This window comes from Argentina silus (genome assembly GCF_951799395.1).
Source record: "Argentina silus genome assembly, chromosome: 1".
NCBI classification, from domain to species: Eukaryota; Metazoa; Chordata; class Actinopteri; order Argentiniformes; family Argentinidae; genus Argentina; species Argentina silus.
Window position 1 is genome coordinate 27,344,647 of NC_139655.1, and position 17,762 is coordinate 27,362,408.

Below are 17,762 nucleotides of genomic sequence, written 5' to 3' on the forward strand. Positions count from 1 at the left end.
TCCTAGTGTTTAGCTTTCCTCGTTTACGATCCCTGAGTTTATTCTGACTTATCTTTTTGCCTACTCCTCATCGGATTATCTGCCTGCCTTTTTGAACTGCCAACCTGTGTACTGTACTCTGCTTTGCCTACTCCTTATCGGACTATCTGCCTACCCATTGACTGCCTACCTGTGTACCAATCCCTGCTTTTTGGAATTAAAGACTATTCTTTTGGATTTTAGTTGTTGTCCCCAAGTCATGCATTTGAGTCCTCTGCCTGCGTACTACAGCCATTCAAGTATGAATTGGCCAAACAATGGACTCATCTGACTCAGACTTTGTGCGCACTGCACTTCAAACCCAGGAGAGACAGATTCTTCGCCATGACGAGCAACTCACCTCAATCTGCCAAGTGGGCTAAGGATTCTCCAGTCTGCAATTCCCTGAAAGTTTTTACTAACGCTCTCTGCAAGATTTTTGACCACACAACCCCCGGTTGGCAGCGAGAGTGCTCATGGGCCTGTGTCAGGACAAGAGACGGGTTTCCAACTACGCCATCGAGTTCCGCACCCTGGCAGTTGATAGCGGCTGGAACCCATCCGCTTTGTTTGACACCTTTCTGTATGGGCTTTCCAATCTCATCAAGGATCAATTGGCTCCTCTTGAGCTTCCCCCCGACCTGGACTCTCTTTTCGCTCTGGCCATTAGAATTGACAATCGCCTTCAAAAGAGAGACAGAGAGAGATCCAGCGCTGCGATTACTCCGCCCGTCCTGAGGGATCAGTTCACTGCTGATCGCTCTTCTTCGTGCCATCCTTCCCAACAGCCCGTCCTGGCGGCCGACACACCAGCGCCCCCTCCTGCTTCGGAGGAACCCATGCAGTTGGGGAGAGCCAGGCTCACTCCCGCGGAGCGTCAGCGCTGTATACGGGAAGGCAGTTGCATCTACTGTGCTCATCTGGGTCATTTCATGACAGTGTGTCCAGTAAGACAAGGCTCATCAGTGAGGAAGAGGGCGCTGGTGAGCCAAACTGTTTTTTCTGCTAACCCCTCTTGTTGTTTCACTACTGCTCAGTTTATTACTCCATCCCAGAGATTCAATCATCCTGTGTTCATGGACTCCAGAGCAGATGAGAGTTTAATTGATTGGAGGTTAGCCAAGAGACTTTGCCTTGACGTTGTTCCCCAGCCCAAGCCATTGGAGGCCAACACTCTAGATGGTTGCCTACTGTGCAGAGTCACTCACCGAACTCAACCAATTCAATTAATCATCGCCAATAACCACACTGAGGTCCCGAGTGGACAGCCATACCAATCTCATCAAGGACCCTCACATAAACTGGTCCACTGGGGAGGTTACGGGTTGGGCGAGGGATGTTCACTCTCCTGCCTTCCGTCTGTTCCTGCTTCAGTGTCTCCTCGACCTCTGGTCTCTGTACCTCCTGCGCCTCCAACGCCTACTAGGTCTCCTCTCCCCTCACACCCCTTGGTTTCATCGGACTCTGACTTCCAGGATCTTTCTAGTGTTCCCTCCTGTTACCTCGACCTCAAAGAGGTATTCAATAAGCCCCGTGCTACCTCTCTGCCTCCTCATCGGTCCTACAACTGCACTAACGACTTGCTCCCGGGATCTTCTCCTCCCAGAGGGCGTCTCTATTCCTTGTTGGCCCCTGAGAGGGAGGCTATGAAGGAGTAAATTGACTCTTCCCTTGCTGCCTCTATCATTTGCCCATCCTCTTCTACTGCTGGTGCTGGTTTCTTCTTCGTCAACAAGAAGGATAAGATGCTTCGTCCCTGCATTGACTACCGAGGCTTGAATGACATTACCATTAAGAACAGATACCCCCTCCCCCTTACAAGGTGCTAAGGTCTTTACGAAGCTCGATCTCAGGAATACTTCATTTAGTGATTTAGAATAATCATTTAGTAAGGTTAAGGGAGGAGGACGAGTGGAAAACAGCCTTCAACACGCCTAGTGGTCATTATGAATATCTGGTTATGCTTTTTGGACTCACTAATGCTCCAGCTGTGTTCCAGGCTCTGGTGAATGACCTTCTTTGAGACATGTTAAACCATTTTGTCATTGTCTACATGGATGATATCCTCATCTTCTCCCCTGATGAGGAGACTCATGTCCAACATGTCCATTAGGTTCTTCAGCACCTCCTCGATAATCAAGAAGACAGAGAAATGTGAGTTCCATGTCCCCACCATTGTTTTCCTGGGATTCATCATCTCAGAGGACAACATCCAGATGGATCCCGCCAAGGTCAGTGCGGTTGCTGAGTTGCCCATGCCTACCAGTTGCAGGCTAGTACAGCATTTTTTTGGGCTTTGCAAATTTGTATAGACGGTTCATCAGAAACATTAGCACTGTTGCCGCTCCATTGCATGCCCTCACCTCCTCGCCTGTCAGTTTCCAGTGGTCTCCCCAGGCAGACCAGACTTTCCGGAGCCTGAGGGAAAGCTTCACCTCAGCACACGTCCTCACTCTCCTGGATCCCTGGCAGAAGTTCATTGTGGAGGTGGATACCTTGGACCTAGGTATCGGGGCTGTCCTATCCCAGCGGTCTCAAGAGGACAACAAGCTACATCCCTGCGCCTTCCTCTCCCGGAAACTCTCTCCTGCCGAGAGAAATTATGACGTGGGTAACAGGGAGCTGTTGGCGGCCCTGGAGGAGTGGTGCCACTGGCTAGAGGGAGCGGAGCACCCTTTTGTGGTTTGGATTGACCACAACAACCTGCAGTACATCCGGATCGTCAAGCGGCTCAACTCCAGGCAAGCCAGATGGGCCCTGTTTTTCAACCGATTTAACTTTTCCTTGTCTTGGTCTGGTTCTAAGAACTGTAAGCCCAATGCTCTGTCTCGCCTGTTTGACCCTGACTCAACTCCAAGGGCTCCCACCAACATCCTTCCTTCTTCCTGTGTGGTGGGGGCTGTAACTTGGGGCATTGAGGAAGAGGTTAGACAAGCGAGTACTAACATCGAAGTACAGAACGGTTGTCCCCCGAACCGGTTGTTTGCCCCTGTCTCCCATCACTCTCAGGTGATTCATTGGGCTCACACCTCCCTTCTCTCCTGTCACCCTGGAGTACGGCGGACTCTCTTTGTTGTCAAGCAATGTTTCTGGTGGACATCCATGGAGAAAGAGGTTGGGGAATATGTGGCTGCCTGTCCTGTGTGCGCCTGGAACAAGGTCTCCTGACGCCAGCCTCCTGGTCTCCTGCACCCGCTTCCTGTACCTCATCACCCCTGACATCTCTCTGGACTTCGTCACAAGGTTACCTCCCTCGGTAGGTAACACCACCATTCTGACGGTGGTGGACAGATTTTCTAAAATGGTGCACTTCATCCCCCTGTCTAAATTGCTGTCCACCAAGGAGACGGTGGAGGCACTGTTGTTTCATGTTTTCCATATCCATGGATTTCCTAGGGTATGTGCTGTCAGATCGGGGGCCGCAATTCATCTCTTGATTCTGGAAGGCGTTCTGCTCTCTTCTCTGTGCCATGGTCAGTCTCTCCTCCGGGTACCACCCCCAGTCCAATGGCCAGTGCGAGCGGCTCAACCAGGAGCTGGAGACCTGTCTACGGTGTCTTGTGTCTCAGAACCCAGCCACCTGGAGCAAGCACCTCATCTGGGTCGAGTATGCCCACAACACCCTGCAGGGTTCTGCTTCTGGTCTCTCCCCCCTTCCAGTGCACCTACGGTTATCAGCCACCGCTGTTCCCGAACCTGGAGACGGAGGTCAGCGTCCCCTCTGCCCAAGTGTTCGTTTGGCAGTGTTGCCGCATCTGGAGCCGGGCCCGGCAGGTGCTCCTCAGAACCTTGGCCCAGTACAAGAGGATGGCGGACCGTCGGCGAACGCCTGCCCCCACTTACTGGCCTGGGCTGTATGGCTGTCCACTCGGGACCTCAGACCTCGGGATCAAACTAAATTATTGAACACAGCCCTGGCCTCCATATTAGCTCTTTGGCTATCCACTGGGAGAGAAGTTGACAAGAAGCCACTGGTGCTCCCCCTAAGAGTGTAATCCCACAAACTGGCTCCCCGGTTTGTGGGTCCCTTCCCCATCTCCAAGGTTATTAACCCTGTTGCTGTGCGCCTCAGACTCCCCAGATCCCTGAGGGTGCACCCTACCTTCCATGTGGCCAGGGTCAAGCCGGTGAAGGAGGGTCCTCTTGTTCCCGCGTCCAAGCCCCCCCTACCCCCTCGGGTCATTGATGGAGGTCCAGTATATATGGTTAAGCGGCTCCTGGCAGTTCGTCATCGGGGTCGGGGCTGTCGGTACCTGGTGGACTGGGAGAGGTACGGGCCGGAGGAGAGGTCTTGGGTTCCCCCCAGGAACATTGTGGACCCTGACCTCATCCAGGAGTTCTACAGAGCTCATCCTGACCTGCCTGGAACATCAGGTGCTGTCCCTAGAGGGGGGGGTACTGTAACGTCTCGTCCTGTTCCTTAGTTTATGTTTGTCTTTGTTTCATGTTATTCATTTCTTGTTTCTTGTTTATTTTTATGTTACTCACCTTGTCTCTCGTTTCAGACACTTCTACCTGCCCTTGTGTGTTTCCTGTGTGATTGTCTTCCCCGCCCTGATTGGCTCCACCTGTTCCTCATCATCCTTCCCTGTGTATTTAGTTTGAACAAAAGTACAAAGACGAACTGGCACAGAGACAGGGGAACACACTAACTAAATGTTTGTGTGTTCCCCTGTCTCTGTGCCAGTTCGTCTTTGTTCTTTTGTCAATACGTTCCAGCATTTATTCCTAGTGTTTAGCTTTCCTGGTTTACGATCCCTGATTTATTCTGATTTAGCTTTTTGCCTACTCCTCATCGGATTATCTGCCTACCCATTGACTGCCTACCTGTGTACGGACCCCTGATTTTTTAAATTAAAGACTATTCTTTTGGATTTTCGTTGTTGTCCCTGAGTCGTGCATTTGAGACCTCTGCCTGCGTACTACAGCCATTACACAGACAGACTGACTGTCTACTAACTGCTACAGTAAGAAAATGGCCTGACTGACTGAGAGACAGACAGACAGACAGACAGACAGACAGAGACTGATTGACTGACTGACTGACAGACAACAGACAGGCATGCATAAAGACAGAGACTTTGTAACAGTCTAACACCATGCCAACACTTACATCCCCTGAGTGGTTATTTGAGTGAGCAAAGCCAAATAGCCATTACACTAAGCAGAATTATTGAACACAGTCTTGGCCTCCATATTGGCTCTTTGGCTATCCACTGGGAGAGAAGTTGACAAGAAGCCACTGGTGCTGCCCACAGCTTATCTACGACGGCTGAGGAAACTGGAGGAGTTAGTGATTAGCACAGGCCGTTGCTAATGTATCAGACTAGCGCTAGAAAGGGGAGGCCAGAGCACCAGCTCTAGTAACTAACTGATCAAAGAACTCGATGGAGCAACGGACAGGGGAAAGCCAGCAGGGTTTTTTTTTTCTTGACATTTGAACCAATGCATTCACTATTATAAAAGAAAAGAAAGAAAAAGAAGGAAGAGAAAAAGAAGGAAGAGAGAGATAGCAGGGGATGGGGGGGGGGGTTGATGAAAGTGGATATGGGTGGGATCAAAAGCAATGAGAGTGAAAAGCAAGATGAAAGAGAGAAAATGATGAACATCAGAGAGAGAGGGATGGGAGAGAGAGTAAGGTTAGTGATTGGCCACTGAGTTCTCCGCTCATAAGGTTGTTTGCGGACTGCATTAAATGTTTCTCGTCTCTGGGAGTTTCACTTAGGCATTTATCCTTTCATGTCTACTGTATGTTCCACAGTAATGCCCCGCTAACCTCTCTCTCTGTTATCTGTCTTACAGCCAGAGAAAATGCTGAAGAAAACGATTCTACATATTTGTAGCTATGCAGAGTCGCACATATACCATACTGCTCTAGTCTATGCAGTGTCTTCCTTACTGTGACAAGATATAGCTCTATGGCCCTCTAGCCTGAAAACAATTTGTCACTAAGTCTTTTGAGTCAGTAGCCATGATGTGCTACTGTATATGGGTATGTTGCATATGCTTACTTCTGCTTACACACAAACAAGGGGAAATACCCATACTACGAGAATTATTTGCTCTAAATGCATTAAAAAGTAATATAATTGGTAAAACAAAAAAGCACATTTTCTCACAATGTTGTTTTTTTCTATCTATTTTCTCCTTTATGGGAGAAGGGATGAGGTGTGGTTTAGGATTCCTCCCCTACTCAAGGACACTCAACACCCACAGTCAGTGAGATACTCCAATGGCAACTTACAGGGAACCCACGCATAAGGCCTATATAACACTTACATAACCATAACATGACATCGGAAATAAACATTCAAACACATTCATGAACATCTGTTCCGACACAACTCTTTCTGGAAAATACACCATTGCTAAGTCTACTTTTCTTACCAAGCCGCTATTACCCACAATCCCCTTCTACCAAGTGCTCTAAAAGTGCTGAGTAAGAACTGAGCCCAAAAAAACCCAATATCAAAACCCACCACAGCCTCCTATTGGAAATAAAATAGAATTCCCATCCGCCACTCCTTTATTGTCCTTCATACAAGCCACAGGATTCATTAAGTTTGTAAAGCAGGTGTTTGAGCAACAACAAACATCCTTGTAAGAACACAGAAACAGATGGCACCTGATAGGCAGAGTGGGGGAGAGTGGAGGATGATAGGAGGGAGGAAGGGGGGGTAACGCTGTGAAAGAGCAATCAAATGAGTCCCACAGGGGAGTTCCCCTTCACGTCTGCCTATGTCCCTCTCTCTCTCTTTCTCTCTCCCTCTCCCCTCCCCCCTCGGAGTAAAGCCATCCATCCCTGCCCACTTCTGCTGACGCGCCACCGCAGCACAAAAGGCTGGGCTACTCGTAGGCAGGGGGACTATAATCTGACCTTGAGCGCTCGCCTCCCTCCATGTCGAGGGAATAACAAAGGCACGGCGTCGGACCTAACAAAGAGATGTGTCATTTGGTGAGAGAGTGAGATTTAAGCGCTAGGGCCGACGCCAGTGGAGGCGAGAGTCGGCTAGCTGTCAGTCTCTGAGACTGACACTTTCCAATTCCCTATGTCCTCCGATTTACATAGGAGGGATGCAGCGGAGAGGTCAAACAGACAAGCACCCCTCCCTCAATAAACTGATTCGGATGATTTTAAGGGAAAGAAATATGTATAAAGATAGACAGATGGTGACAAAGGGTGAGAAAAGAAGAGAGAGACAGATACAGACAGAGTGAGAGAGAGGGGAGACGAGGCAGAAAAAGAGAGGGTGAGCGAAATGGACAGAGGAAGGGAGAGGGAATACAGGGAAAGACAGGGAGAGATAGAAAGAGGAAGAGAGAGAGGGAGCCAGACAGAGTGTGCTGGTGATGCTGTGCATGTGAATCACTGACTGTACAGGCCGCGAACACGATTGATGGTGACAAGCGGTGAGGAGGACACGTTGGTGTGGAGAGAGAGAAGGAGAGAGAGAGAGAAAGACAAAGCCAGGAGAGACAAGACGAGATGAGGCAGGCACACTGATTACGCCTCTGACGACAATTAGAAGGGTGTGAGGGAGCAGGGCCGATCGAACATGACAACTGGTCTCCCTCTTGTTTAGGCTGAGACATGATGCCGGGCTTCTTGTTTCTTCTAGTTCGATCTGTCACTGTATGACTATGATGGTTCGAAACACTAGCCATAACGAGTTCGTAGTGCATCAATCTTTGCTATGTGTTTTAGGACCTGAAGGCACACACAGACAGAATGAATTAGATGCATCTTTTCTGCCCCTCCGGCATATATTTTTTATTTTGACTAGACCTTAGGTACAGTAAATCTATTACACATCACTGTGAATGGCTATTAATCAAATCAGTAAAACAATGTGTGTGAAATATGGTGAATGCTGAATAAAACAAACAAACTTACTTTTAATTCAAACATGCTGTCTTGCAGCAAACTTAAATAAATAAATTGAGATTACATAGGAGGCTCAGCTGCTGTACTGTATACTACACATTAAGGTGGATGAGTGCAGAGACGGAAACAGGCAGGAAACCAGGCTTTGCTTCACTAATCACAAACTGGAGTTAATTATAGAAGTGACGCAAGCAACTGGCTACTGCTTACTATGGCCACTAGAGAGAGAGAGAGAGAGAGAGAAAGGGAGAGAGAGAGAAGTAGAAAGAGAGAGAGAGAGAGAGAGAGAGAGAGCAATTAAGCCTTTCTCCCAATGGACTGCTGTGACTGCGTGGGTTGGTTCACTAAGGTGACACAGCAAACTCTGCAGCAACTTCAACACTGGCTAATTGGTTTACAGGTAACCCTGTGTATGTTTGCAGCAACTCTACGAGAGGTCAAATGTGACTCGCTGATTTATAAACTGTGACACAATTAATTGTTACTCTGCAAACTTAGAGGATCATCAAAACGGTGTACAGTGTTTAGTATGTGGAGTAGTACAGTGTTAGTATGTGGAGTAGTACAGTGTTAGTATGTGGAGTAGTACAGTGTTAGTACAAGTGCAATTAAATCAGTTCCACTATGAAAATAAAGAACTTGCTCATGCAGAACTCTTACTCCCTTCAAACATGATACTAAAGAAACTGGGTAGTGGGTGCAACATCCTATAAACAATGTTAACAGTGTGCTTGTAATGGATTTACTTACTTGATCAGCGTGGTGCAAAGACAATGAGACTTACAAATCAGTGATTGCTTTACAGATTTATTGTCTAGTGTTGTTAACTGTTTTGTTGAGTTCCACTCTATAAATGTGCATTCTTGCAACTTAAGTAGAATTATATTGTAGTTACTCTCTACCTATGATTGAATAAGGTTGACTTTGCCATTGCATAGTGCCAAATATCAGAACACCATGCTTCCTGGTTTGTCATACAATGATGTGCATGACTTCCACTTCTTCACTGTTCTGAAATACACTTGATTGTAATTACTGTAGCTACCATTATTAAGCTCTCAAGCAAGAGTGCTCTTATATAAGGAGCCATTGCTTTGTCTTCATACAATACAGAAAGCTTGTTCTAGGCTATAGCGCATCTGAGGTAAGAGCACCTTGGAGACAGCGATAAGTATATGTTTGGAGGAAGCGAGACACTGTGATTTATTTCTTTGTGTTTGGACAGTTCTGCTGCATTGTGTTGCTTTTGGGGCCTAACGTGAGGTGGGAAAGTATGACAGCATAGTCCTCAGAGTTCTACTCTTCCAACTTCTACAACTTATTTTACATTTCCACATCACCCTTCTTTAGTTTGAGGAATTCAAATGTATATTTGGGTACCATATAGATTTCCCATTTAAATTAAAACCTGCATCTTAAAGTTCAAATTACAATATTCAGATAGCATTTTTTAAATAGAGCATCATGATTGTTAAGATATAGGTTATTGTAACTCCTTTCTCCAATACTAAATCGAGTTTCTGCTGAGATACTTTACCAGCACCAAAGACCCACTTGCCTTTTAGAGGGAGGTTTATAAAGAGATATACTCAAAGTAGGCCATTTTTCAGTTTACCTTCATTTTCCACATGACGAACCACGAATGCAAGTTTCAATAAAATGGCGTATGGTGTTTCCATCCCAGTCTAATGGAAGTTCGCTTTGCTGACAGCTTATCATATTTCGGCCTTGAATTTCTTTATGCAGTCGGGGTCTATGCATGAGGTTTTTTTATTTATTTGTATCTTAATATGCATTGCTTCTGTGAAACAAGATGGGGAGGGAGAGTGCAGTAGGGGCCTTTTCCCACATAAATTACCCAGGGAAAAAAAAAAATACTGCCCAGTCAGCAGACAATTGTGAGCCAGATCTGGTCTTGTGGTGGCATATACAGTACGTGGTGGCACATACTGTATGCTCAGTGCCAGAAACGGCAAGTAGTACATGGGCCAGCCCTGGATGAGAGTTGGCAATTTGCTTGGGGCCAGCTCTGGTATGAGGAATGTGGCCCTGATACGTTCCTGTAATTACTGGGCAATCTTTGGTCTGAAAGTGGTTGACAAGAACTGGGTGAAAGTTGGCATTTTGCTCATTGGCCAGTTCTGGGACGTGATATTTGGCTCTGATACCTTCCTGTCATTACTGAGACACTTTTGGTCCAAATGTGGGAGACCCGTACTGGGTGACAGTTGGAACTTTGCTCATGGGCCAGCTCTGGTAGGAGGAATTGTGACCCTGATACATTCCTGTAGCATTTGAAATGTCTGATAGTATGGAGAAGATGACAATAATAGAGCAAAATGTGATTGTTTGTCATTCTACATCAGTCTATAAATCTCAAAACAATACATGCTTTCAGTATGTATGCCAGTCCTTCATTTCTAAGTCCCTTTTTTTAGTGCCCATCATATGTTCTCCTCTCCTCTACCTCCAACTACTCTGAAAAGGAAAATAACTAGCAACAAAACATCTTGAGAAAGGGAATCTGTTGTAAGAGTAGAGCTTTAAATGATCTGCCAGAATCTATTTGCCTCGTTGCTTTTAGTGATGGCTCTCAAACATAAATTGGCTTCAAGTTGCGCTTGTTTTGTTTCCCATTCTTCGCATATGAATTGAGTCATGTTTTTTTTAGGGAGAGAGGCTCCCCAAGTCAGCAAAGTAATGACGGCCCAGATCTGGCCTACATCTGTTTTCTACCGGATTTTCACTTTAGTGGGCATTTAAGAATCATTAGAGTCCCACATTTAATATTTTAAAGAGCTTACATATTGAATATAACATATTGACAGACATAATAACTGTACATAGCCTACTGTAAAAGTGAAAAGAAAGAAAAAAACGTGGTCAAATGTAAAGCTCCAATGCTTGATAACAAATAAAATAAAAAAGGTCTATACACTAGTCATTTGCGAAATTGAATTGGACAAAATCGCTTCTTCTTTCAGATGTTATGTGCCTTTACACAAATGTGTCAGTAAAGTCCACAGACAAATCCAATGCTCCACCATACAAACCACATTCAAAACAAATACTGATGTTGTCTCCTGGCTTATAACAAGCAATCGAGTTATGTACAAAAGTCTTCCAAATGTCTGTAATTGGGGTGAATTTGTCTCCCTGCGAGTGGATCTCGTAACCTTAACCCTTATCATCGATCAGACACACATAGACTCCTGTAGCCTACAGTACATACACACACAGATGGAGAAAAAATAAGGTCTAATAGACTGAGAGCAAAACTATGTTGTGGCTTCAGTAAAACAACTGTAATAAGTCTGCGTTTTGACATATGGGTGTGATGAAGTGTACGTGTGTCTGTTCTTCACAGGCTAGGTGAGCACTTTGCGGGCTTCTATTCACATGTAATCACTCTGATCATGCAAATAACTGTTATTGTCTGTCTGCTATTTTGCATGAAGCTATGGTGAGGGGCAATGGGAAATGGTCCATTTGCACTTTGATGGCAGGTGTAAATAGCGTAGATAAAATAGAATAGAATAGAGTCTAGAATAGAATTTTAGGTTGTGGCTTCTTTCTACTTGTGCAACGTGAGAGGTGCTACAGTAAGGGGAAAAGAAAGTCAAAAAATGAGAATCCAGGTTGCTGTAAACAATAGCAACAAGCAAGTTACATTTCGGACTATGCGCTATTTACACCTGCCATCAAAGTGCAAATGGGCCATTTGCCATTGCTCCTCACCATAGCTTCATACAAAGGCCCACAAAAGTGAAAATCCGGTAGAAAACAGATGTAGGCCAGATCTGGGCCGTCATTACTTTGCTGACTTGGGGAGCCTCTCTCCCTAAAAAAAACATGACTCAATTCATATTCAAAGAATGGGAAACAAAACAAGCGCAACTTGAAGCCAATTTATGTTTGAGAGCCATCACTAAAAGCAACGAGGCAAATAGATTCTGGCAGATCATTTAAAGCTCTACTCTTACAACAGATTCCCTTTCTCAAGATGTTTTGTTGCTAGTTATTTTCCTTTTCAGAGTAGTTGAAGGTAGAGGAGAGGAGAACATATGATGGGCACTAAAAAAAGGGACTTAGAAATGAAGGACTGGCATACATACTGAAAGCATGTATTGTTTTGAGATTTATAGACTGATGTAGAATGACAAACAATCACATTTTGCTCTATTATTGTCATCTTCTCCATACTATCAGACATTTCAAATGCTACAGGAATGTATCAGGGTCACAATTCCTCCTACCAGAGCTGGCCCATGAGCAAAGTTCCAACTGTCACCCAGTACTGGTCTCCCACATTTGGACCAAAAGTGTCTCAGTAATGACAGGAAGGTATCAGGGCCAGATACCACATCCCAGAGCTGGCCCATGAACAAAATGCCAACTATCACCCAGTTCTTGTCAACCACACTCAGACCAAAGATAGGCCAGTAACTACAGGAACATATCAGGACCACATTCCTCATACTAGAGCAGGCCTATAGCAAATTGCCAACTCTCATACAGGCCTGGCCCCCCACATTCAGACCAGGTCTGGCCCATATACTACTTGCCGTTTCCGGCAATGAGCCATATGTGCCACCACAAGACCAGATCTGGCCCACAATTGGCTGCTGACTGGGATCTATAGAAACACAGGTGCAGAGAAGTTGTTCAAATTAATATTTTACACCCTCTCTCTTCAAAAGTCTAAAAATGACTCTTAACACCAAAATGTGTACGGAAATCTCCTTAACAAAATAGGAGGTGATAATTAGACTTCCCACATCACTGAAGTGCAGAAACAACATTTGAGCTGACAATGAGAATAGGTTTGATTGGAAACACTTCCTCTGAAATTACTCCAAACATCTGTTCCAGAAGCGCTCTGCTTCACTTCATGAGCACATTTTCCTCTCGCAGTAGAAATGATCGGGTTGGCCAAGTGCAGTAGTCTCTAAGGTAATATTGCATACAGTAATCAAATGTATACAGTAGATACAGTAACACAGACATGATACACACTCAGAACTGAATTTAAAACTATGGGGGAAACCAAAGTTGAGGAACAATAATGTCTGTGTGCTGTGGTGAACACCTACCAATGTGTTACAGTAGGCATTATACCTACTTTCAGAACAAACATCATTATGTTGATTTCAGTTCAAAACATGCATGATCTCTGGGCAACAGAGAATTTTCCATAATCTAGGTTTGATTGAATTCAGCCTCCAGCCAACATCTTACTGTTGTAGCAGTGTAGAAACCGCAGGCCTATTCTGAGGTAACTCTGATTAACCTAGGAGTGTGCTGTGTATCGTGGGTGGGGAAACCTAGTCCCCATGGACTGCATGGAGTGTCAGCTTGTAGATGTGTTTCAGCACCTAATCAATGAAGGACAGTCATTAGAGTGATAATAGGGTCATGTTGACTGGTTTTCTGTGTGTAAATAAGGTGCAGATCGGAAGCCACCTTGATGTGCAAGAGGTTGACATGTGGTAAGATGAGACAACTCACTCCAAAATCAATGGCTTGGTGTTTCCATAAGTGTTGAAAATGGTTTCTTTCCTCATCTCCTTTCCTTCAAAACCACTCTAGCCAGGTGGAATGACGGGATAGGTCTCCAAGACATTCCAACAGACTGTTTTTACCTACTGTATCAATATGAGTGGCCAATGAAGGAGGTGAAATGGAAAGGAAGGAAAGAAAAAGCTGTCCAAAAGTAACACAATTTGCAATATCTTAGTGATATGCATACATTGATATGCACACATTTCCCACTACATTTATGCAGAATCATACTCTTATTAGATTTTATGAGCAGACATACAATTGAGCAATTCAGATGGCAATTTCAGCCCAGTTGGAGGTGTATTATTACTGTGAACTCCTCCTAAGATCCGCCTTGTGGTAAGCTACTCTGATTGGTGAATGTGCTCAAGTGCATAAACCCCTCTTTAACAATACAACATACATCAAATCGGCCTGGAACATGAGAAACGCTACCAATTTGAAGGCAGGTGAATGCATTTATTTCCTATTGACAATCGACCAAATGTGACCTTTTGAAGTTAATTAATTGCATGAGCAGCTCATTAACACTAATGCTGAATTTCATGCATTAATTTAACGACATTGTCCCTGCCACATCTATCATAATTTAAAAGCTACCAAGTGTGACAAAGAGCTCACACTCCGAGGTGTGGACCTGCATAAGTAGCTAGTAGACGCCACCGTTGTCGTCAAACACATTCCAATTATGATTAACTGGGCTTCTGTCTCTCAGCTCTCCCCCATAACCCCTGCTGCAGTATAAACAAGGTCTTTATGATGCGTACATGCAGTAATTTATTGTTAGTCCCATGGTTTGGTCCTGACTACGTGACTTGAATGAGGAAAACTCTAAGCCAAAAGGTAAAGTTGATCCTACAGTATAGTATATGACTACCAACATTGACATGAAGGTCCATGATTTTGATGACAGGGTTTTAAAACTGCAATGGCACAAAACAGCTCAATTTTTAATAAAATGTCATTGAATAAAGGGACAAATATCAGGCGAGGTGTCATGCAATCTTTAGAGTATGTAGGCATAATCAATAGTGTCTGTACAGTAGGTCCCCGAGCTCTTGCCAACCTCTATTTGCTCTTCAGGATCTACCGCTACAGCCAACCAACTGTATACATTTCTCCATTTCCATCGCCTTGGTAACTCCTGAGGCAGTCACCACATCAAGCAGTCGTAGCACGGCAGCTTGAACCAGCTTCATCAGATATATCTCAAATGGCTCCCTCTAGGCTTAGATTTTGATAGTATATGTTTTCCCCTCAAAAGAATCTTCTTCTCTTTAAGTTAAACCTAAGTGATGTTATATAGACAGGAAAGTGCCAACTTAGTAGTGTTATCCTTCTCTGTCCCTGTCACATATTAACCACGGCAGCAGGCATGACTCATTCAGCACTGTAGTTTCTAACGACACAAGAGTGGAGGCTGAGTGAATTTGACCTGACAGTCTTGCAAAAATCACAGCCCCTCTATTTAAGTTGCTTTGAGGAGCGTCAACAAAACCACAGGAGAAATATGGAGACTCTGCTGTAAGTAGGCTCAGTTCTGAGAGATTAGTATGGGGTGTCTCCCATCATGCTGTGTTGAGTTGTGTCAACTGTTGCTGAAACAATATCAGAGGCAATGCAGAGCGGTGTAGGTCGGGATTCTGGCTTGCAATAGGCCTAAATGCACGCAAAGTAAATTCACACTTTTGTGTGAATCATCCATACAATATTAATGGAAGATTTGTGTGAAAGATCAAATTACATGTGTGAACAGTATCTACAGGCAATCCTGGACCCATAGAGAGTCAGGCCTGACACATTTCAATGCAGTGTAGTAAATGCTATTAAATGATAATGAATACAGAACAAGCTGTCTTGGATTTCTTAAGGAATTGATTTCTATCAAGGCGATTTGAAGTGCACATCTACACTGCATTTAACTACTAATCTCACAGCTAATCTTTCCTCTTGAAAGTGTTGGACAACAAAAGGCTTTTCCCTTTAAAATGTAAGTAATTTTATTTTTCCATGGACACAAATCACGTATAAGGTGATGCAAAAAAAATAACAAAGAGGGTGAACATACTACAGCAAGAGGGCAGAACCTACAGGTGGAAATAAACCCTATGGTTGAGTCGCAGTAGTAACATTTTATTATTACAGTGTATATGTGCGTGTGTGTGTGTGTGTGTGTGTGTGTGTGTGTTAGCGTGGGTGTCTGTATGTCTTCTGCATCTGCTCTGAGTGTGTGTGTGTGTGTGTGTGTGTGTGTTAGCGTGGGTTTGTGTATGTCTTCTGCATCTGCACTGACAAAAAGCAATCAGCTTCCTCTATTTCCGTGCTCCATTAGGGCTGTCTAATACACTGAGCCATTACGCTCGTATCATTGTCTCCGAATGATCCTCCACCAACGGCATTTGGCTTCCTGTTCTCACACCCGCACACGAGGACGAAATGAATTCCATTCATTTAAATAATGTACAACTATTAGTTATATTAAAGATAGGCACTGTATCAGTTCCCAGAGCACACTTTCACTGCTCCAGGCATTTCTCTCCAATATTGGCTGCTTTTCAGAAAAAAAAGAGAGAGAGTGAGAGAGAGAGCAATTTAATCAAAAGAGAGATCTAAACACAAGGGATGGTGAATGTTAGAAGATTTCAACTGATGATCAAGAAGTAAGAGTGTGGGATTCTGTTCCATTATCAGAGAGGAGTTGGAGCACTGCTGGTTCACTACCAGAGGGCATGGGAGAGTGAGATACAAGGCCTTGAGTTTATCTGTCTGTCAATGCCATGTCTTTTCAGGATCATGGTTCAAGGCAAACAGCGAGGATGAGGGAAGGGCAGACTGGTACATCGCTGTGGGTGTTGGTGGGTCGCTAAGGACCCTGAGCTGTGACCGTGGTGGATACTGTGCTCTTCAGTGACTCAAAGCATGAAATACATATAGAGTGTATGAGGCTATATGCCAAAGAAGAAGAGGCGATGGAGGGTTCATGGGCAGGAGCTGAGAGAAATTGGCAAAATCAACACAGCACATCTTAGGAAATAGATTAAGGGAACGTAGGTGGGGATGTAGTTGCAGAATATATAATTGGATGCACACACATACGAAACCGATACATAAATACTTTATACTTCTACAGGGTGTGCAGTATATGTCATACACTATTTGTTCTGTATTTGGTCAATAACAAATCAAAATTGATCTACATATTGTACGGGTATAACACTAGCAAGAAAGTAGGTGCAGTATGGCCTAGATTACCTCAACAGTGGCTTTAAACCTCAGCCTACTGGTAAAGGAAATTGGTACATTATTTGAAGATTGTAAAGTAACTGTCCAGCGATTTGACCGTAAATGTAGCAAAAGTGTACAAATCCCACCAGAGTGTAAGGGTGTAAGGGCATGGGCAACTACAGATTCCGAGTAGGCTTGAACGGTATTTGCAGCGCAGATCTCAGATAATTTTCTTTCAATCTTTCAAAATTGCAACCACCCACAGGCTCAGAGAACTCCAGCTGGCAAGCAATTCTGAGGAGAACAGATTCTACACAGACAGGGGCCATAGGGAGGCAGAGAAGAAAGTGAAGCTGTACTGTTGATTAAATTTGGTTGATTTCGCTTAGCTTCTCCAGGGTGACTTTAAACTGCTGGATATTTACTGAGGTGATTCACCTTGACTACAGGTGGGCTTTTGTACATACCATAGCCTCCTGATGGCTAAAGGTTTTCAAGTCAAAAAACCTACAGTAGGTCGCATCATGATTCTCTGATAGTAGTCCTCAGTTGCAATATAGTCAGAATATACACTCACCGGCCACTTTATTAGGTAAACCTTGCTAGGACTGGGTTGGACCCCCTTATGTAGCCCATCTGCTTCAAGGTTCGACGTGTTGTGCGTTCAGAGATGGTCTTCTGCATACCCTGGTTGTAACGAGTGGTTATTTGAGTTACTATTGCCTTTCTATCATCTCGAACCAGTCTGGCCATTCGCCTCTGACCTCTGGCATCTACAAGGTATTTTCGCCCAGAGAACTGCCACTCACTGGATATTTTCTCTTTTTCTGACCATTCTCTGTAAACCCTAGAGATGGTTGTGCGTGAAAATCCCAGTAGATCAGCAGTTTCTGAAATACTCAGACCAGCCCGTCTGGCACCAACAACCATGCCACGTTCAAAGTCACTTAAATCACCTTTCTTCTCGATTCTGATGCTCGGTTTGAACTTCAGCAGGTCGTCTTGACCATGTCTACATGCTTAAATGCATCGAGTTGCTGCCATGTGATTGGCTGATTCAACTGCTTGTTAA

General features: G+C 44.6%; 1 protein-coding gene across 2 annotated transcripts in view; it reads right to left on the reverse strand.

Annotated features, from left to right (window-relative positions):
* LOC310804013 (glucosidase 2 subunit beta-like) overlaps window positions 1-17,762 on the reverse strand; it is a 112,459-nt gene that overhangs the window by 20,944 nt on the left and 73,753 nt on the right. The window lies entirely within an intron of this gene.